The 23,444-nt window shown below is 37.4% G+C and overlaps 1 non-coding gene across 1 annotated transcript; it reads left to right on the top strand.

The window, feature by feature from the left end:
* Positions 1-5,876: 5,876 nt before the first annotated feature.
* Positions 5,877-5,980, top strand: LOC148578153 (small nucleolar RNA R71). Its single transcript, XR_015904015.1, has one exon. It is a non-coding gene; the product is annotated as a small nucleolar RNA R71 (small nucleolar RNA).
* The last annotated feature ends 17,464 nt before the right edge of the window (positions 5,981-23,444 follow it).

The following is a 23,444-nucleotide window of genomic DNA, read 5'->3' as shown; positions in this document are numbered from 1 at the left end:
CAACCTTTACTAACATGTCCTCTACTAGTCCATAAGCCTGTTTTCTTGAGTTGTCTGCCATCTCTAGTGAGGTTTTGGCAGCTTGCACCTCAAAGATTCCCAATTTCTCTATTACAGAGAGGGGCATGAAGTTTATCCCTGACCCAAGGTCACATAGAGCCTTCTCAAAGATCATGGTGCCTATGGTACAAGGTATTAGGAACTTTCTAGGATCCTGTTTCTTCTGAGGCAATCTCAGTTGCAGATCACTCAGTTCATTGGTGAGCAAGGGAGTTCATCTTCCCAAGTCTCATTACCAAATAATTTGGCATTCAGCTTCATGATAGCACCAAGGTACTTGGCAACTTGCTCTTCAGTAACATCTTCATTCTCTTCAGAAGAAGAATACTCATTAGAGCTCATGAATGGCATAAGGAGGTTTAATGGAATCTCTATGGTCTCTAGATGAGCCTCAGATTCCTTTGGTTCCTCAGAGGAAAACTCCTTATTGATCTCTGGACGTCCCAGGAGGTCTTCCTCACTGGGGTTCACGTCCTCTCCCTCCGTAGTAGGTTCGGCCATGGTAATCAATTCAATGGCCTTGCACTCTCCTTTTGGATTTTCTTCTGTATTTCTTGGGAGAGTACTAGGAGGGGTTTCAGTGATTCTTTTACTCAACTGGCCCACTTGTGCTTCCAAATTTCTAATGGAGGACCTTGTTTCATTCATGAAACTTAGAGTGGCCTTAGATAGATCGGAGACTATATTTGCCAAGCTAGATGGATTCTGCTCAGAACTCTCTGTCTTTTGCTGAGTGGATGATGGAAAGGGCTTGCTATTGCTAAACCTGTTTCTTCCACCATTATTAAAGCCTTGTTGAGGCTTTTGTTGATCCTTCCATGAGAGATTTGGGTGATTTCTCCATGAGGGATTATAGGTGTTTCCATATGGTTCACCCATGTAATTCACCTCTGCTATTGCAGGGTTCTCAGGATCATAAGCTTCTTCCTCAGAAGATGCCTCTTAAGTACTGTTGGATGCAGCTTGCATTTCATTCAGACTCTGAGAAATCATATTGACTTGCTGAGTCAATATTTTATTCTGAGCCAATATGGCATTCAGAGTATCAATTTCAAGAACTCCCTTCTTCTGAGGTGTCCCATTACTCACAGGATTCCTCTCAGAAGTGTACATGAACTGGTTATTAGCAACCATGTCAATAAGTTCTTGAGCTTCTGCAGGCGTTTTCTTTAGGTGAATGGATCTACCTGCAGAAGTATCTAATGACATCTTAGCTAATTCAGACAGACCATCATAGAATATATCCAGGATGGTCCATTCTGAAAGCATGTCAGAAGGACACTTTTTGGTCAGTTGCTTATATCTCTCCCAAGCTTCATAGAGGGATTCACCTTCTTTCTGTCTGAAGGTTTGAACATCCACTCTAAGATTACTAAGCTTTTGAGGAGGAAAGAACTTGGCTAAGAAAGCTGTGACCAGCTTATCCCAAGAGTTCAGGCTATCTTTGGGTTGAGAGTCCAACCACACTCTAGCTCTGTCTCTTACAGCAAACGGGAAAAGCATAAGCCTGTAGACTTCAGGATCTACTCCATTAGTCTTAACAGTATCACAGATCTGCAAGAATTTAGTTAAGAACTGAAAAGGATCTTCAGATGGTAGTCCATGAAACTTGCAGTTTTGCTGCATCAGAGAAACTAATTGAGGTTTCAGCTCAAAATTGTTTGCTCCAATGGCAGGAATGGAGATGCTTCTTCTATGTAAATTGGAATTAGGTGCAGTAAAGTCACCAAGCATCCTCCTTGCATTATTATTATTTTCGGCTGCCATCTCCTCTTCCTGTTCGAAAATTCATGTAAGGTTGTCTCTGGATTGTTGTATTTTAGCTTTTCTTAGTTTCTTTTTTAGAGTCCTTTTAGGTTCAGGATCTGCTTCAACAAGAATGTTCTTGTCCTTGCTCCTGCTCATATGACAAAGAAGGGAATAACAAAGAAAATATAGAATCCTCTATGTCACAGTATAGAGATTACTTTGTGTGAGTAGAAGAAGAAAAGAATGTAATGTAAAGAAGAGAAAAGGAAAAACTCGAACACAGAGAGGGAGGTGGTGTTCGAATTTTTGGATGGAAGAGAAGTGTTAGTAGATGAATAAATAAATAGAAGGAGATGAGAAAGAGAATTTCGAAATTTAATTAAAATAAAAATTAAATTTGAAAGTTAGATTTCGAAAATAAATTTTAAAAAGGAGTTGATGATTTTCGAAAATTAAAGGAAGAATAAAATTCAAATTAAAAAGAAATTTTGAAAAAGGAGAGAGGGAATTTTCGAAAATAAGAGAGAGAGGATTAGTTAGGTAGTTTTGAAAAAGATATGAATGAAACAAAAAGATAAGATTGATTGAAAAAGATTTGAAGATTAAATTTTGAAAAGATAGGAAGTTAGAAAAGAAGTTAGAAAAGATTTTGAAATTAATTTTGAAAAAGATATGATTGAAACTTAATTTGAAAAAGATTTGAAAAGAAAATTAAAAAGATTTGATTTTGAAAACTAAAGTTGATTACTTGACTAACAAGAAACTAAAAAGATAAGATTCTAGAGTTTAAAGATTGAACCTTTCTTACTAGGCAAGTAACAACTTAATATTTTTGAATCAATCACATCAAATGTTAGTAACTAATTCGAAAATCATGAACTAAAATTAAGAAAAATATTTTTGAAAAGTAATTTGAAAAATTTTCGAAAATATTAGAAAGAAATTTTGAAAAAGATTTGATTTTTGAAAAAGATTTTGAAAATATAAGATTTTTAAATTGAAAATTTGATTTGATTCATAAGAAACAATTAAATTTAAAAACTTTTTGACTAAATCAAATCATATTTTCGAAAATTTTGAGTAAAATAAGGAAAAGATATTTTTTTTTAATTTTTGAATTTTTAATGAAGAAAGAGAAAAACATGAAAAAGACTCATAACATAAAAATTATGAATCAAAACACACAATGCATGCAAGAACACTATGAATGTCAAGATGAACACCAAGAACACTTTGAAGATCAAGATGAACATCAAGACTTATTTTTGAAAATTTTTTAATGAAAGAAGAACATGCAAGACACCAAACTTAGAAATTTTCAAACTTCAGAAACTAACAAATTAAAAATGCATATGAAAAACAAGAAAAGACACAAAACAAGAAAATATGAAGATCAAACAAGAAGACTTACCAAGAACAACTTGAAGATCATGAAGAACACTATGAATGCATGAATTTTCGAAAAATGCATAAATTTTTTTAGAAAAAATGCAATTGACACCAAACTTAAAAATTGACTCTAGACTCAAACAAGAAACAAAAAATATTTTTGATTTTATGATTTTATTAATTTTTTGGATTTTTGTATATTTTTATTTTTTTGAAAACCTATAGTGAAAAGGAAGCAATGAATTCAAAGTCCTCAATCAAGATTCCAAGAATCATACCAGGTTAGTCTAAAGCTTGATGGCCAGCCAAACTTCAGCATACCATTTTGAAACTTTAGAATTCATTCTTAAAAATTTAGAATAATTTTCGAAAATAAAAGGAAAAGAAAATTTTTTTTTGAAAGATAAAGAAATTTTTTTTTTTGAAAGATTTTTGAAAACAAATTTTTTTTTTTGAAAAATGAAACGAAGAAGAAAATTACCTAATCTGAGCAACAAGATGAACCGTCAGTTGTCCAAACTCGAACAATCCCCGGCAACGGCGCCAAAAACTTGGTGTGCAAAATCGTGATCATTCCATTCCTTGGTAACGGCGCTAAAAACTTAATACGCACGTTTATGATCTTATATCTGTTTCACAACTTCGTACAACTAACCAGCAAGTGCACTGGGTCGTCCAAATAATAAACCTTACGTGAGTAAGGGTCGATCCCATAGAGATTGTCTGCTTGAAGCAAGCTATGGTCACCTTGTAAATCTCAGTTAGGAGGATTCAAATAGTTTTAAGAAATTATAGTGGATGAAAATTAGATAAAATATAAAATAGGATAGTGGTACTTATGTAATTCATTGGTGAGAATTTCAGATAAGCGTATAGAGATGCTTTCGTTCCTCTGATCTCTGCTTTCCTGCTGTCTTCATCCAATCAATCCTACTCCTTTCCATGGCAAGCTGTATGTTGGGCATCACCGTTGTCAATGGCTACTTCCCGTCCTCTCAGTGAAAATGGTCCAAGATGCTCTGTCACGGCACGGCTATTCGTCTGTCGGTTCTCGATCATACTGGAATAGGATCCATTGATCCTTTTGCGTCTGTCACTACGCTTAGCACTCGCGAGTTTTAAGCTCGTCACAGCCATCCCTTTCCAGATCCTACTCGGAATACCACAGATAAGGTTTAAACTTTCCGGATCTCAGGAATGGCCATCCATGGGTTCTAACTTATACCACGAAGACACTAATAACTCGGACTCGGTCCCCTGTATTAGATATCCAAGAGATATCCATTCAATCTAAGGTAGAACGGAAGTGGTTGTCAGGCACGCGTTCATAAGTTGAGAATGATGATGACTGTCACGATCATCACATCCATCATATTGAAGTGCGAATGAATATCTTAGAAGCGGAATAAGTTGAATTGAATAGAAAAATAGTAGTACTTTGCATTAATCTTTGAGGAATAGCAGAGCTCCACACCTTAATCTATGGTGTGTAGAAACTCTACCGTTGAAAAATACATAAGTGAAAGGTTCAGGCATGGCCGAATGGCCAGCCCTCACAAAAGTCTAAGATAGCATAAAACTAATCAAAGATGATCCGAAGATGATAAAAAGTCCTATTTATACTAAACTAGTTACTAGGGTTTACAGAAATGAGTAAATGATGCAGTAATCCACTTCCGGGGTCCACTTGGTGTGTGCTTGGGCTGAGCTTGAAGTTTACACATTGAGAGGTCATTCTTGAAGTTGAACGCCAGTTTGTAACGTGTTTCTGGCGTTGAACTCCACTTTGCAACTTGTTTCTGGCGCTGGACGCCAGACTACAGCATAGAACTGGCGTTGAACGCCAGTTTACATCATCAATCCTTATTCAAAGTATGGACTATTATATATTGCTGGAAAGCCCTGAATGTCTACTTTACAACGCAATTGAAAGCGCGCCATTTGAGGTTCTGTAGCTCTAGAAAATCCACTTTGAGTGCAGGGAGGTCAGAATCCAACAACATCAGCAGTCCTTTTTCAACCTCTGAATCTGATTTTTGCTCAAGTCTCTCAATTTTAGCCAGAAAATATCTGAAATCACAGAAAACACACAAACTCATAGTAAAGTACAGAAATGTGAATTTAACATAAAAACTACTAAAAACATCCCTAAAAGTAACTAGATCCTACTAAAAACATACTAAAAACATTGCCAAAAAGCGTATAAATTATCCGCTCATCAATCCTTCCATGATAGATTAGGATGATTCCTCCATGAAGGATTGTAGGTGTTTTCATAGGATTCTTCCATGTAATTCACCTCTTCCATTGCAGGATTCTCAGGGTCATAAGCTTCTTCTTCAGAGGAAGCTTCCTTAGTACTGCCTGTTACAGCTTGCATTCCAGACAGACTCTGAGAAATCATATTGACTTGCTGAGTCAATATTTTGTTCTGAGCCAATATGGCATTCAGAATATCAATCTCAAGAACTCCTTTCTTCTGAGTTGTCCCATTATTTATAGGATTCCTTTCAGAAGTGTACATGAACTGGTTATTTGCAACCATTTCAACGAGTTCCTGGGCTTCTGCAGGCGTCTTCTTCAGATGAAGAGATCCTCCAGCAGAATGGTCCAATGACATCTTGGACAATTCAGACAGACCATCATAGAATATATATATGATGCTCCATTATGAAAACATGTCAGAAGGACACCTTCTGATCAATTGCTTGTATCTTTCCCAAGCTTTATAGAAGGATTCACCTTCTTTCTGTATGAAGGTTTGGACTTCTACTCTAAGCTTGCTCAACTTCTGAGGTGGAAAAAATTTGGCCAAGAAAGCATTGACCAACTTTTCCCAAGAGTTCAGGCTATCTTTAAATTGTGAGTCCAACCATGTCCTAGCTCTGTCTCTTACAGCAAAGGGGAAAAGCACGAGTCTGTAGACCTTAGGATTAACCCCATTGGTCTTAACAGTGTCACAGATTTGCAAGAATTCAGCTAAAAACTGATGAGGATCTTCCAATGGAAGTCCATGAAACTTGCAATTCTGCTACATCAGAGAAACTAATTAAGGCTTAAGCTCAAAGTTGTTTGCTCCAATTATAGGAATTGAGATGCTCCTTCCACAGAAGTCAGAAGAGGGTGCAATAAAGTCACCAAGCATCTTTCTTGCATCTCCACCATTGTTATTGGTTTCGGCCATCTTTTCTTCTTTTTTTCGAAAAATTCTGTCAGGCCCTCTTCAGAGTGTTGTGCTTTAGCTTCTCTTAGCTTCCTCTTTAGAGTCCTTTCAGGTTCCGGATCAGCTTTAACAAGAATGTTCTTATCCTTGCTCCTGCTCATATGAAAAAGAAGAGAACAGAAATAGGAATCCTCTATGTCACAGTATAGAGATTCCTTTATGTGAGTAGAAGACTAGAAGAGTAGAATGAAGAAGAGCGAAGATGAAGAATTCGAACACAGAGAGGGAGAGAGGGTTCGAATTATAAGAAGAAGAGAAGTGTTAGTAAATAAATAAATAAATAGAAAGAGATTAGAGAGAGAATTCGAATTTTAAATTAAAATAAAAGGAAAATATTTTTGTTTTTATTTCAATTATTGGTTCGTATTCGAAAATTAAGGGAAGAAACAAAATAAAATTTGAAAATTAAATGAATTAATTAAAAAAAGAGATTTTTGAAAAAGTTGTTAGTGATTTTCAAAAATTGGAGAGAGAAAAGTAGTTAGGTGGTTTTGAAAAAGATATGATTGAAATAGTAAACTTTTAAAATCAAACAAAAAGTCAAGTGGTTAATTGAAAAAGATTTGAAAATCAATTTTGAAAAGATAAGAAGTTAGAAAAGATTTTGAAATTGATTTTGAAAAATATATGATTGAAATTTTATTTTGAAAAAAGATTTGAAAAGAAAATTAAAAAGATTTGATTTTTGAAAATAAAGTTGATTACTTGATTAATAAGAAACTAAAAGATATGATTTTAGAATTTAAAGATTGAACTTTTCTTAATAGGCAAGTAACAACTTGAGATTTTTGAATCAAAATATTAATTATTAGCATTAATTTCAAAAATATGAAATAAGAAAAAGATTTTGAAAATCAAATTTTTAAAGTTTTCGAAAATATTAAGAAAAAAATGAAAAAAAATTGATTTTTGAAAAAGATTTGAAAAAGATAGAAATTTTAAATTGAAATTTTGACTTGACTAACAAGAAATAACTAAATTTTAAAACTTTATGACTAAATTAATCTAGAATTTCGAAAATTATGAGCAAAATAAGGAAAAGATATTTTTTTTTTATTTTTGAGATTTTAATGATGAGAGAGAAAAACATCAAAAATACACAAGACATAAGAAATTAAAATCAAAACAACTAATACATGCAAGAACACTTTGAATGTCAAGATGAACACCAAGAACACTTTGAATGTCAAGATGAACACCAAGAACTTATTATTTTTTTTTGAAAAATTTTTAAGAAAAGAAACACATGTAAGACACTAAACTTAAAAATTTTTAAACTTTAGACAATAAGAATTCAAAAATGCATATGAATAACAAGAAAAGACATAAAACAAGAAAATTTAAAGATCAAACAAGGAAAATCATCAAGAACAACTTGAAGATCATGAAGAACATAATGCATGAATTTTCAAAAATTTTAAGAGAATTAAAAAGATGCAATAGACACCAAACTTAAAATTTGACACAAGACTCAAATAAGAAACATGAATTTTTTTTTTGTTTTTATGGTTTTATTAAATTTTTTTTTATTTTTTGAAAATTATTTTGAAAAAGAAAATAAAGAAATTCAAAATTTTTAATACGAATTCCAGGAATCATGCAATGTTATTCTAAAGCTTCAGTCTAAAAAGATTAGACATGGCTAGCCAAGTTTCAGCAGGACATTAAACACAACAGCCAAATTGATGGGAATCAACCAGCTCCTGTGATGATAAAAGCATCATCTGAAACTCTAGAATTCATTCTTAAAAATTCTGAATAATTTTTAGAAAACTAAACATATTTTATTTTGTTCTTCAGAAAAATTTTTTTTTGAATTTTTTTTCGAAAATAAAAAGAATAAAAACAAAAAGCTTAAAATTAAAATAAAAATACCTAATATGAGCAACAAGATGAACCGTCAGTTGTCCAAACTTGAACAATCCCCGGCAACGGCGCCAAAAACTTGGTGCACGAAATTGTGATCTCAATGGTGCCAACAACTTGGTACGCACAATTGTAATCTCAACTCTTTTTCACAACTCCGCACAACTAACCAGCAAGTACACCGAGTCATCCAAGTAATAAACCTTACGTGAGTAAGGGTCGATCCCACGGAGATTGTCGGCTTGAAGCAAGCTATGGTCATCCTTGTAAATCTCAGTCAGGCGAATTCAAATGGTTATGAGGTTTTGATAATTAAAATATAAATAAAACAGAAAATAAGATAAAGTTGCTTATGTAATTCATTGGTGAGAATTTCAGATAAGCGTCTGGAGATGCTTTGTTGCTTCTGAACCTCTGCTTTCCTACTGCCTTCTTCCAACCATGCGTTACCCCATTCCATGGCAAGCTGTATGATCCTCTCGGATGAAAACAAATCCATATGTGCTGTCACCGCACGGCTAATCATCTGTCGGTTCCTGCTAGCGTCGGAATAAGACCATTGTCTTTTTGCACACTGTCACTTGTGCCCCACATTCGCAGGTTTGAAGCTCGTCACAGTCATCCCTTCCCAGATCCTACTCGGAATACCAAAGACAAGGTTTAGACTTTTCGAATCTCAGGAATGCTGCCAATGGTTCTAGCCTATACCACGAAGACTCTGATCTCACGGAATGGAATGCTCTGTTGTCAGGAGAGGCAACCATGCGTCGTGAACCAGGAGGCCAAGAGATACACACTAGAGCTATTGTAGATAGAACGGAAGTGGTTGTCAGGCACGCGTTCATAAATGAGAATGATGATGAGTGTCACGGCTTATCACATTCATCAGGTTGAAGTGCGAGTGAATATCCTGGATAAGAAGTAGGTGTGAATTGAATAGAAAAATAATAGTACTTGTATTAATTCATGAAGAATAGCAGAGCTCCACACCTTAATCTATGGGGTGTAGAAACTCCACCGTATAAAATACATAAGTGAAAGGTCTAGGCATGGCTGTGAAGCCAGCCTCTCAAACGTGAACAATGGTCTCCAAAGTATAAAGTATGGTTAAAAGACGTAAAATAAATCTCTAAAAGTAGTTTATATACTGGCTAGTAACCTAGGGTTACAGAAAATGAGTAACTAAGTGCAGATAGTGCAGAAATCCACTTTCGGGGCCCACTTGGTGTGTGCTTGGCCTGAGCATTGAAGCTTTTTCGTGCTTAAACTATTCCTAGAGTTAAACGCCAGCTTTGGTGCCAGTTTGGGCGTTTAACTCCAATTCTGGTGCCAGTTTGGGCGTTTTACGCCAAGATATTTTAGGCTGACTTTGAACGCCAGTTTGGGCCATTAAATCTCGGGAAAAGTATAAACTATTATATATTGCTGAAAAGCCCAGAATGTCTACTTTCCAACGCAATTAAAAGTGCGCCAATTGGGCTTTTGTATCTCCAGAAAATCTACTTCGAGTGCAGGGAGGTCAGAATCCAACAGCATCTGCAGTCCTTTTTCAGCCTCTGAATTAGATTTTTACTCACGTCCCTCAATTTCAGTCAGAAAATACCTGAAATCACAGAAAAACACACAAACTCATAGTAAAGTCCAAAAATATGAGTTTTGAATAAAAACTAATAAAAATGTAATAAAAATTAATTAAAACATACTAAAAACTATGTAAAAACAATGCCAAAAGGGTATAAATTATCCGCTCATCAGTTGCCATGCAGTTAGGCGACGCACACGCGTGCATTACACGTACGCGTGACCTTGCGAAAGTTCAATCGACGCGTACACGTGGACGACGCGTATGCGTGACAGAGCCACGTGCTGGTAGTATCAGAAATCACTGGGGGCGATTTCTGGGCTGTTTTTTGGCCCATTTTCAAGACCGAAAAATACAGATTAGGGGCTGCAAAGTGGGAGAATCACATTCATTGATTCATACAACATTTATTCACATAATTTTAGGTTTTAGATGTAGTTTTCTAGAGAGAGAGGCTCTGTAGGTTTTAGGATTCTTAGTTTTATTCCTTTTTAATTTCTGAATTCTATCTTAATGCAATTTGGTTTCTCTTTTACTTCAATTGTTTTAGCATTCTAGTTTATTTTTTTCTCTTGTTGATTTGTTTATTTTCTCAATTTAGTTTATGAATTCTCATGTTAGATTTGATTTTCTATTTAATGCAATTTGAGGTATTTCATGTTTATTGCTTCTTCCTTTATTTGTCATCATTGATGCTTGCAATTGGTTGTTTAGGTTTTATTATCTCTTATTAATTTCTATGTTTTCATGTTATACCTTCCAAGTGTTTGACAAAATGCTTGGTTGGGTTTTAGAGTAGATTTTTATATTCTTGGCTTTGGTTGAGTAATTGGAGACTCTTGAGTCATCAAACTCTTTTGTTAATTGATAATTGAAAGTTGCTAGTTGATTTGGATCCCTCTAAAGCTAGTCTTTTCTTAGGAATTGATTAGGACTTGAGGAATCAAATTGATTCATCCACTTGACTTTTCTTCATAGTTAGAGGTTAACTAAGTGGGAGCAATGGACAATTGATGTCACAATTGATAAGGATAGCTAGGATAGGACTTCTAATTCTCACACCTTGCCGATAGCTTTATTAGCTATTAGTTTAATTCTTGCAATTTACTTTCCTTGTTCCTTATTCAAAACCCCAAAAAGATACAATCTCATAACCAATTATAAGTACACTTCCCTGCAATTCCTTGAGAGACAACCCGAGGTTTAAATACTTCGATTTATTTTTATTGGGTTTGCTTTAGTACAAACAATTTTTTTTGTATGAAAGGATTCTTTGTTGGTTTAGAAACTATACTAGCAACGAGAATTTATTGTGAAATTTTTTACTAGTAAAAATCCATTCATCAGTGCTCTTCTACTAGTATAGCACACAAGAACAAAATAGTGGTCAAAATATATAACTACAGATTATAAGCTCAACAACTCACAAGGTTGTTTGTTCTATCTCTCTTCTATATTCCACAAGAATCATTCAAGCAAGTCTTAAAAATAATTTCCGAATCAAATCAATGGTATGCCCTAAAAGAGATCTCTTGGAAATTTTTTTTGTTGTTTTCACCAAAATTAATTCCTATATATGTATGTATGATGTGATGGATGCAATTTTAAAAATTTCTAGTTCTTTTCCTAATTTTCACTATCAAAAAATCATCATAAACAGTTAGGACAAAATTGAACTAGGCACTATACTATTCACAACATCCAATCACAACTTCTATCTATAAACTATATACCATGTAAAAGCAAAAATGCCAAATGCAATAGCTAGAAATAAACTATGAATAATCTATGATATATGTACCAGAAAAAATGCAATGCAATAGTCAAAAGTACTCTAAATATCTACAAGAAACATAATAAAAAGAAAACAAAAGTAAAGTGAAAAGTGTTCGAAAAAAAATTTACGCCCCAAAAATCGTGAATCCTCCTCCACACTTAAGCGTTGTACGGTCCTCCGTGCATGAACACGATCCGGGGAGAATGAAGCTCTAAGTTCCTCCACCTTCAGCTGGTAGACGTGGAGGCTCGGGCTGTAGTTTAAAACAAGTAAACATGAATTGAGAAAGAGTTCATAGTAGTGTGGCATGATAAAATACAATGTGTATATTCTAAATGTGCACGGATAGAACACACACACTGGCCGGTTAAAACGGCAACCATACAATAAAAAAGTAAGCATGAGTTCCTCAATTAAACGGCCTAAGATGCAAGCAATGGATGAGCATCAATTAAACACAAGCAAGCTTATGTAATTTCAACAAGAGTGAATTAAATTTAAGAGATATTGGATATTGAAATTGTGCAAGTGGGAGCACAAGATTGATATAAAATAGCACAATAAACAATAACCAATTCAATGATGAAAAAAAAATTGCTCATTCATTCTCAAGAATAATGAAATAATCACACGGAGAAGGTGCTTGTTGCAAAAAGTGACAAGCTTGATAAGAATCAAGTCGAGTCAACTCAAACAAATACAAAGCATTGACAAGAAACAGGTACCTTGTTATGTGATTATATTGATTTTAAAACCATGATGAACAAGGAATTCAATTCAATTCACTAAATTCAATATGTACTTATTAAAAATTTCACCAAATACAAAATGAAATGTCACTTTTCATATGAATTTGGTGCTCGCAACTCAAAGCTATAAACAAGTATATTATTGAAATTTCAATCCAAAATAGCATCATAATCATGCAATAGTGCACCATTCTTGAATTGAATGCCAAACAAGGAATTAATCTAACACATACGGTAGCTACAACACATGCATTAATTCAGAAGTTCATTCAAGCATTATATCAAAACATAGTATGCAGTGCACAAATTTAACAATTTCAAGCTAAAATTTAAGCATCAACAACCCATAAATAAGAAATTGAACAGTTACAATTCAATAACTAATTAAGCCAAAACCTAAGCTAGATTACCAAAGTTAAATAAAGAAAACAAAAATTAAGCAAGCAAATAAACAAAACAGAGAAGAGTAAAACCTAAAAATGAAGAGTTGAAGAATAGAGGAGAAGAAGATGTAGCAGTGGCACTTGTGACAGCCATTGCGAGGCTCATGGCGGCAGAGCTTCACCGGAGATAGAACCAGCAGTGCCAGGAGAATAGGGGAAGCACGCCGGTGAAGAGGAAAGAGAGAAAAAGAAGAAAAAAAGAAGAAGAAAAGAGAAGGAAGAGGAGGGTGGCGGTGGCACGGCAGCTGTGGTGACAGCGGCGGCGGTGTTGTCGGAAGAAGGGAGGGTGGGGTGGGTTGTGGCATCAGACAAAGAAGAAATGGTGGTTTGGGGGTAGGGGGGTTCTGGCGCGACTGGGTTTCTTTCAAATTGCTGCCCAGATCGATGCCTGTGCATACGCACACAAGTCCGTGCATACACACAACAGGTGAAAATACAGGGGATACGGACGCACAAGGGTGTACGGCCGCTCTCGGCAGGAAGGGTGCTATAGAGTGTGCGTACGCACGAGATAGTGCGTGCGCACAAAAAGCAATTTTTTTTTAGCAAAAAAAAATGATCATGTGTGCGTACGCACAAATCGACGTGCGTACGCACAAGGGCGAAAAAGTTGGGGTGGGTCCGCACAAGAAGGTGCGAGCGCTCTCAATAGAGGGTGTGAAAACAAGTGTGCGTATGGACAAGATAGGTGCATACGCACAGATGTCAAAAACTGGGGAAAGAGTGCATAAGCACAGATGTGTGCGTACGCACAATGATCTGTTTCTCCAAAAATTTTGAGAGTTCTATGGCACCAAACATGATATCAATCAAAGGCTTTCAACCCCAAAACATATTATTCAACAAAAACACATGATCAAAACTAAAATACAACTAAACAAAGCCTAGGATCCAATTAAATTAAACTAACCAAAAGAAACAAAATTCAATAAGCAAAAACTAAAAGAAGAGAGGAGTTAGAATGATGTTACCATGGTGGGGTGTCTCCCACCTAGCACTTTGATTTAAAGTCCTTAAGTTGGACTTTTTGAGTGAAGCTTGTGTCAAGGTGGCTTATGCTTCCACTCATCCTTGAGTTGCCACCCATGTTTGCCCTTTCACTCATCCTCTTGTTAATTCTTGCTCTTACAGTTGGATGAACAACCTCCCAAATTTCCTTTGAAGCACCCAAATAGATATTAGAATCCTCCTAATTGAACCTTGCACCATACTTAAATGCTACCTCTTGATTTGGCTTCCTTGGTGAGCCTTGAACTCCTTTGGTAACCAACACCCATTTCTTCATTGTTGAACACTTCAAGAAGGAACTTAAATTGGTGATCCATTTCCAAGATAGCAAATTGATGTGGATCTATGAAGCTCATTGATGACATTGTTACCCACTCAATTTGCTCTTGGATTGGAGTCATTCCATTGGACTCTTGTATGAATGCTTTCACTTCTTGGGTGTTTACCTCTTCCTCACAACCTTTTCTAGCTCTTCTTCACCAACCTCCTCTAAGTTCTCCCCACTATCATTCAATCCATACTTAGGAGGTTGTGTGAAGTCTACTTCATATCTCTCTCAAACTTAAAAGGGGAAGTTCATCAAGATCATTGAGAAGATTGACCAAGGTGGACAAAAAATCATTGATGATGGAATCCACTTCTTAATCAATTTTCCTCAATTCTCCATTTACCCCTTCCGGTTCAATTGTTTTACCTTCTTCTTCTTATTGCACTCCTTGCCTTAGCTTCACTTCTTCTACTTGAAACTCCAAGTTCTACTCGTCACTACACTCCTTAGTTGATCCTTCACATTCCTCAAGGGGAGTGCCTTGATTGCTTGAGCGTAGTAGGACTAAGCAGTTCACCGCTTTGGCTATGGTAGCCATGAATTTCCCTTGCTTCTTCTGATATTCTTCTTGCTCTTGGAGAAAAGTTTGAAGATCTTGTTGTTCTTGGGGCAAGGGTTGGAGAACTTTACACTTAGGTGAAAAAAGGTTCAATGGTTGGGAGAAAGGTTTTATATTGGAAGGTGAGTTATGTGGGTGAGGGTATTGATGTGGTGTATAAGGAGGTGATGGTCCATATGGTTGGTGGTACGGTATATAAACATTCGGATTCCATGGAGGTGGATAGTGTGGTGCTTGAAAATTTGGTGGTTGAGGGTTGTGTAGGGGGTACCGTTCATATCTTTGGATTTGGTATACACATTAGGAAGGGCTTGGCTCATTGTAATATGGGGGAGGTGGTTGCCATGAGTGTTGCTCATACGCATATGGTTCCTCCCTCAATTGATTGTCCCACTCCATGATGCAATCTAAATTTGAAATCATCATATCCTACAATATATTCACAACCAAGTTCCAAACAATAAGGGTGATAACTCGTAGAAAAAGTAAAAAATAAAAGTAAAAGTCATCAATAAATAAGAAAACAAACACCTAAGTATTAACAAAAAAACCAAGAACCCAAAGGTAAGCTATTTACACTATTCACATATTCACAACAACAAAAAATATGACACCAATTGTATAGTCTCCAGCAATGGCGCCAAAAACTTGATCAGTAGGATTAATGCCGGTCTAGAATTTCTCAATACCAAGTACAGCTACCGTACGACTAATCATCTGTCCGTTCTTGTTAGCGTCGGAATAGGACCCTTGTCCTTTTGAACAATGTCACTGCGCCTAACATTCGCAGGTTTGAAGCTCGTCACAGTCATCCCTTCCCGGATCCTACTCGGAATACCACAGACAAGGTTTAGACTTTTCGGATCCTAGGAATGCTGCCAATAATTCTAGCCTATACCACGAAGATACTAATCTCACGGACTTGGTCCGTGTATTAGATACCCAAGAGATACGCACTCAAGCTGTCGCCCAATGACTACGTTGAGCTCAAATAGAACGGGAGTGGTTGTCAGGCACGCGTTCATAAGTTTGAGGATGAAGATGTACTCCCCTTCGCGATCCTACTCAAAACGCCACAAACAAGGTCAGATCTTCCGGATCAGGAAATACTGCTTCTCTAACTGTAGCCTTAGCACCACAAAAACCTCAGTAACCCACAGTCAACGGGATTTCATGTCACGTATCCAAAGTTGCCTAGGCACACCATTCGAATCTGCAATACATTCTCTAACTTTAGTTCAACGCTATCTGGATCTAGAGTCACAGGGAACCCATGTAGAAGTATAACAAGGATGAATGTCACGGTTCACCCTCAATTCATTGAGATTGAAGAACGAGAACGTATAAGGGAATAGAATCAGACATATTGAAATAGAAACAATAATATTATTAATCCATGTGAATTAACAGAGCTCGTAACGCTAACTTGGGAGGTTTAGTTACTTATAGCTTATAGAAAACAATGGTGAGTTCGAAAATAGGATGGAAGAAGAACCTAAACATGGGTGATCTTCTCCTTTAAATACTAATCTAATAACTAGAGATTACAGGAATAAGATAGACTAGACTCTTAGTGCGAAAATTCACTTCTTGGGCCCACTTGGAGGGTGTTTGGACTGAGCTTGGGGTGACTCCATGTGTTGGGACTCCTCTTGGGGCGTTGGACGCCAGGCTTGCTCCCTTTTGGGTGTCCAAATGCCAGCTTGCTCCCTTTGGGGCGTTAAAATGCCAGACAGGGGGTCATGTGGGCATTCAATGCCCGTTTTGGGCCTTCATTTTCAAAGATAAGTATGGACCATTATATATTGCTGGGAAGCCCTAGATGTTAGATTTCCAACGCCGTTGAAAGTGCATCAATTAGACCTTTGTAGCTTGATGTGTAAGACGGGAGTCGGCCAATTAAGAGATTATAATATAAGAACAGCGTTGCGAGTATAGTTCTTAACCAGCTAAAATCCCCAACGAAAGCATAAAACTAATAAACTATGAATGTAAAGAAAACCTAGAGGAAGAGTAAATTCTCTCTAGATTCAGATCTAAAACTAAAAACTATGCTAATGAGAATGTGTCTTGAGTCTCTTCACGTTCCTTGGCTCTAGTCTGTGTTTCTGGGCCAAAAACTGGGTCAAAACTCGGCCCAAAATCGCCCCCAGCATTTTCTATTTTTTTGCAGATCGCGCATGTCACGCGTACGCGTCAGTCACGCGTGTGCGTCGCTGGTCGTTTTGGCGTGCCATGCGTACACGTCAGTCATGCGCACGCGTCTTCGTGCAAACTCCAATCCACGCGTATGCGTCAGGCACGCGCACGCATCGCTGCAAATTTCTCCATGTCGCGCGCTTGCGTGAGCCATGCGTGCGCGTCGATGCTCGCTGGTTATCTCCTTGGTTTCTTGTATTCCTTCCATTTTTGCAAGCTTCCTCTCCATTCTCTAAGTCATTCCTGCTCTATAAAGCCTGAAACACTTAACACACAGATCACAGCATCGAATGGTATAAAGGAGAATTAAAATACACAAATTAAAGATCGCTAGGAAGCAAGTTTTCAACCATAGAATAGAACTAGAAAGGAATTGTAAAATCATGCAAATCATATGAATAAGTGGGTAAAGACTTAATGAAACCACTCAATTGAACACAAGATAAACCATAAAATAGTGGTTTATCAACCTCCCCATACTTAAACATTAGCATGTCCTCATGCTTAGCTCAAGGAGATAAAATAAATGAGTAGAAAAAAGTAAGACTCATGCAATGCAATGCAACCTATGTATGAATGCAACTATATGCTAAGATGATTTTGCCTACTTGGTTAAAAGTAAATAAGTTCTTCAAGGCAAACATAAATCAAATATCACTAATTAAAATCATACAGTAAAAACAAGTAAACTTGTAAGAAGATAGCTCATGAAAGCAGGGAACATAGAATCAAGCATTGAACCCTCACTGATGGTGTATATGCACTCTAGTCACTCAAGTGTATAGGGTAATCACTCTACTCTTCCCTAGTCATGCTTTCTAAACTTTGTTCTTCACCTAACCAATCAACAAGTATTTAATGCACCAATGCAAACATCATGAGGTCTTTTCAAAGTTGTAATGGGGCTTAAGGTAATGGTGAGGGTATATATATGGCTAAGTGAGCTAAAATTGAATCCTTGATTAACCTAAGCTCTTACCTATACATACACTCTTTATACTTTTAAAATCATACCTAGCTACCCATAATTTTCCCATTTTTACATTACATACTCATGCATCAACTTTTCTCTTAACTTGTATCACACATGCATTGATCTTTTATTAACTTAACATTGGGGTAATTTTGTCCCCTTATTTATTTATTTAATTATTGAATATTTTTGGATTTTTTTTTAATAATAAAAGCAAACATAACTTATCAATGCACATGGATTTTCAATTTTTTTTTTGTTTCACATGAGTAGGTGCCCAAATTCCTAATATTTTATCAAAGTAATAACATAACATATTCCCTTATTAACCCATGTTCCCACAGTTTTTCCACACTTGATTGACACACAATCTCTATCTTAAGCTAACCAAAGATTCAATTTGGGGTATTACTTGTTTTTCTGCTTAAGGCTAGTGTTGTGGTAAAATATAGAACAAATGGGATTTAAAAGGCTCAAAGTGGCTAACAAAGGTGAATGAAAGGGTAGGCTATTTGGGATAAGTGAGCTAATAATCAAATAATAGCCTCAATCATATGCATGCATATAACACATTAAACATTGGACATATAGGATGGAACAAAATATAGATTGTAATCATAAAATTTTATGGTTAAATAGTGTAACCATGTAGTTAAGCTCAAATCTCACAGGTTGTGTGTTCTAGCTTTAAACCATGTTCCAATTTACAGTCTTCAAACAAGTTTAACACAAATTTTAATTTTAATTAGTGAAAAAAGAAATTTTTTTCAAAAATAGGGTCTTAAAAAGAAACTTATTATTTTTCAACCAAATAGAACATGCATGCTTTACCTATTACTATGCAATCTATCCTATCCTAAATAAAAGAAAAATAATTAATTTATTGGTGCTAAGAAAGAGAAATTACCTTCGGAAGTCAGGTACTGACCGACCTCCCCACACTTAAAGCTTGGCACCGTCCTCAGTGCCATTAGTCAGGAACAAAGGGGGGCTGGTAGCAGTATCTCCACAATCGGGACCGTCATGGCTCCCTGTGCTGGTAAATGAAGTGGAGTCCGGGGTGTCTGGGTCTTCTTCAGATGGGTGGTTACCAACAAGTAGCTCCTTGAGGTATGTAAATCGGCGCTTGTTACGGCGCTCTCTTCGCTTTTCCTACCGGTCAAGCCGGTCGAATCTCTCAAGTATCTGATGGAGCAGTTGGTTTGTTGAAGGTGCTTGTGATATGGAAGGAGAAGGAATATCTTCGGCCGATTCTGCAGGCCGGCTAGTAGTGGCTGCTGTGGGTCTGATGTACTTCCCGTTAGGGACGATCTGATCATCCCGTCGAATCATGGCCTTGGTGTCCCCAGCTCTGTAGGAGACTCCGGCTGCTGAGACTAGATCCAAAACCAAGGCAGGAAAAAGTAGGTTGCCCGCAATCTGTATGTATCCCATAGCATGTCGAAGGTGTCTTGGTAGATTGAGAGGCTGGTCTGTAAGAATACACCAGAGTAGAACAGCCATGTCTGTAGTAAAGGAGGACTCGTGAGTGCTCGAAAAAACGTAATGGGACATAATCTGTGCCCATACTCGAGCCTCCAAGGTGAGTGCTGAAGCCAATATGCTCTTAGGTCGGGATTGATGGTATCCATAGATTCATCTGCTGCTAGGTTGTGCTATAACTCTGAGAACGGCGTCCCAGTCAAATTGGTATGTCTGGTGCTTGAAAGAGGCTTCTTGGAATGCGTCCAATCCTTCTGGAGCAGGGGGAAGATCTAAAGCTCGCTGAATGGCCTCTTCAGTTATGGGAACTTGCTTCTGACGGACATAGACAGACTACATGGTTGGCATGTGAAAATTGGAGTAGAATTCAACTACCCATGAAAGGTTAACCTGCCGTGGCTATCTCCGTAGGAATCCCCATTGTCTTCGCTCAATGCGGGACTCAACAAATTCAATAATGTAGGTCGGGAAGATGAGTAGGTACTCATTGTTATAGTTCTGCTCAGCCAGGATGGGGAACATCTGCTCACAGTAGCAGTTAGTGAACCGCGCAGTGTTCTTTGCTGGAAAGACTTTCTCTTTTTCATCGACCTTGATGATCCTCTTGATTCGCTTTGTTGAGGGCTTTACTCCTGTTGAAGATGGCTCTGCCACTAGTGCTCTTTTTGTACCTTTCCTTGCTGGTGGTTTGGGAGTAGCTTTCTCTTTACCCTTCTTGGTGGCCATCCTGAAAAGGGAAAAGGAAAGTAACATGTAAAGCTAAGGGTTTGAGCAAGGAAGAGGACGGTACAAGTGATAATCATTGCACGGTAAAGAATGATGTCGTTAACACATGGTCGCGACTACATGTGATAAGTTCATCAATAGAAATATAGCAAGTGCATGTTATGGCAATTAGATGCAAGATGTTTATTGGCATGCCGGCAAAGGCATGAGTAGCATAGATCAAGCATTAATTGCCCAATTTGATTATCAAGTGTTTCAAACTAACAATCTCTTTGTATAGACAATTATATTCAATCAATAAAATATTAAAAGGGGTTTTGCGAAAAACAGGCAGTAGAGTAGAAGAATAGAATAATTTAAAAATGCACCATGCCATACGGACTTTTTCACAAACACTTAGCATGCATGGTAAATATGTTATTGAAAGTATTAAAATTGAACATGCAAGCAACCCTTAAGAAGTAATATTAATTGTCAAACAATTCCTTAATAATCCACAAGCAATTATAGAAGAAAATAATCACCCAATTAAATTTCTAACACCAATCAAAAGAATGTAAAAAGAAAAAGAAAGAAAAAAATATAGATAATGAAAGTAAAAAGAAAAAAGAAGAAGAAAACATAAATAAAAATAATAATGGAAAAGTAAAAAGGGAGGAAGTAAAGAAAAAGAACCTTGATGATGATGATAAAGAAGGGGGAAGAAAGTAGTAGAAAGTAAGAAATAATAAAGAAGAAATAAGGGAGAAGAAAGAAATAAGAAGGGAGAAGAAAAAAAATTAGGATTAGGAAAGAAAAGATAGGAATTCTGGCACTGATCTGGATAAACTGTGCGGCGCAGGCAACGGGACGCGTGAAGCACGCGTTCGCGTGGGTTGTGATATTTTCAAGTGACACGTACACGTGGGTGACGCGTACGCGTGACCTGAATTGTGCTATTGGCGCGAGAGCAGCCTCGCGCACGCACAACTCTCTGTTTCATACGCACATTGCCAAAATTTAGGGTAACGCGTGCGCGTGAGGCACGCGCGCGTGAATGGCCTTATTTTGAAAAATGACGCGTACGCGTGGGGGACGCGTACACGTGATAGGGTTTGTGCTTCCAGCACCATTCCAGCCCCACTCCATCATAAGTCTCTGCCATACACCCATTTACGTCGAGTTTGCAGGGTCACGCGTGCGCGTGGGTGACGCGCACGCGTGGAGGGCTGATTTTCCAAGTAACGTGGACGCGTTAAGGACGCGTTCGCATGGGCATGTTTGTGCCTAAGGCATGCTTCCAGCCACGCTCCCGTGTAACTCTCTGCTTCTTTTCTTCTTTGTTTCAAATGCACATATGACGCGTATGCGTCAGCGACGCTCGCGCGTCGTGTGCTTTTTTTTATATGCAGAATACAAATGCAAATGTAGACTATATGCAGAGATTATGAGAAGAGTCACTAAGAAAAATAAAGTAGAATAAAATAAAACAAAACTAAGACTGAAACGGAACAATCATACCATGGTGGGTTGTCTCCCACCTAGCACTTTGCTTTTACGTCCTTAAGTTGGACGGTCTTCACGCTCATTCTGCTTCTGTTGGTGGGTCTTCCAAGAGGAAGACCTCTAGTTTCTTGTGATCTTTCATCTTCTCACCATGATAAAGCTTTAGGCGATATCCATTGACCTTGATGAATTTGGAGCTAGAAGGATGACGCAGGTGAAAAACTCCGTATGGCTCTGCCTTTTCTACTCTGTAGGGACCTTCCCATCTTGAGCTCAGTTTGCCTGGCATGAGCCTCAGTCTGGAGTTATAAAGAAGAACCAACTCCCCTGGTCTGAACTCTCGCCTTTTTATGTGCTTGTCATGGACAGCCTTCATCTTCTCTTTGTATCACCTGGAGTTGTCATATGCTTCTAGGCGAAGGTTCTCTAATTCTGCTAGTTGCAGCTTCCTTTCAGCACCAGCTTCCTCAAAATTCATGTTGCACTCTCTCACAGCCCAGAAAGCCTTGTGTTCCACCTCTACTGGAAGGTGGCAAGCCTTTCCATATAATAAGCGGAAGGGGCTCATCCCAATGGGTGTCTTGTACGCTGTTCAATATGCCCAGAGTGCATCTTGTAGCCTGGCACTCCAGTCTTTCCTGTGAGGCTTTACTATCATCTCCAGAATGCGCTTTATTTCTCTATTAGATACTTCTGCTTGCCCATTAGTCTGGGGATGATAAGTTGTTGCTACTTTGTGAACTATCCCATGCTTCTTCAGAAATCTTGTTAGTCTCCTGTTACAAAAGTGAGTGCCTTGATTGCTCACGATTGCTCGTGGTGATCCAAAGCGACAGATAATATGATTTCCAACAAAGAAAACAACAGTGTTAGCATCATCAGTACGGGTAGGAATTGCTTCCACCCATTTAGAAACATAATCTACAGCTAACAGTATATAAAGGTAACCATTAGAGTTTGGAAATGGACCCATGAAGTCAATACCCCAAACATCAAAAATTTCACAGAATAGAATAATCTGTTGAGGCATTGATAAACCCATATTTCATGAGCTTTTTTGTGCTTAATTTGAGTGATTTATACAATCCCTCACCTACTTATTCACATTAATTGCATGGTTTTACTTTCCTTCCCTTATTATGTCATATTGTGAAAAATATGTTTCCTAAGCTTTAAAAATTAATTATTTTAATTATCTTTATTTCCATTCGATGCCGTGATTAGTGTGTTGAGTAGTTTCAGGTTTTCTAAGGCAGAATGACTTAAAGGATGAAAAAGGAAACATACAAAAATGGAAGCAGAAGGCAAAACGGAGCTTTGAAGGAAACTGGTATTCACGCGATCGCATGCCAAGCACGAATCAGCAGCGACGCGGCCGCATGACTGACGCGACCGCGCGCCTTAAGCAGAATGCACATGACGCGGTCGCATGACTGACGTGACCGCGTGGCAAGGAAAAGCTCCAAATGACGCGACCGCGTGACCCACGCGGACGCGTGACAGAGGCCATGCACCATAAATTACAGAATACGCCCCCAGCGAATTTTGAAGCCCTTTTTGGCCCAGATCCAAGTACAGACAGCATAGACCAGAGGTTATAAAGTGTGGGAATGCATCCATTCAAAGAGAGCTCGCATATTTTATTTTTCAATGATTTAGATTTAGTTGAGAGAGAGATCTTCTCTCTCTCTCTCTTAGGATTTAGGATTTCTTCTTGTTTAAGAGTGACTCTCAATCCAGGTTTTATATTTCCTTGTTTTAAACTTCCCTTTCACTTTATTTATTTATTTCAGTATCTGAGTTGGCTATTTACCCTTATAATTGGATCTAAGAATTCTTCCATGTT

This window comes from Arachis ipaensis, chromosome B1, assembly GCF_059453495.1.
Source record: "Arachis ipaensis isolate K30076 ecotype BB chromosome B1, ASM5945349v1, whole genome shotgun sequence".
NCBI lineage: Eukaryota > Viridiplantae > Streptophyta > Magnoliopsida > Fabales > Fabaceae > Arachis > Arachis ipaensis.
This window is presented reverse-complemented; position numbering and strand designations above follow the sequence as displayed.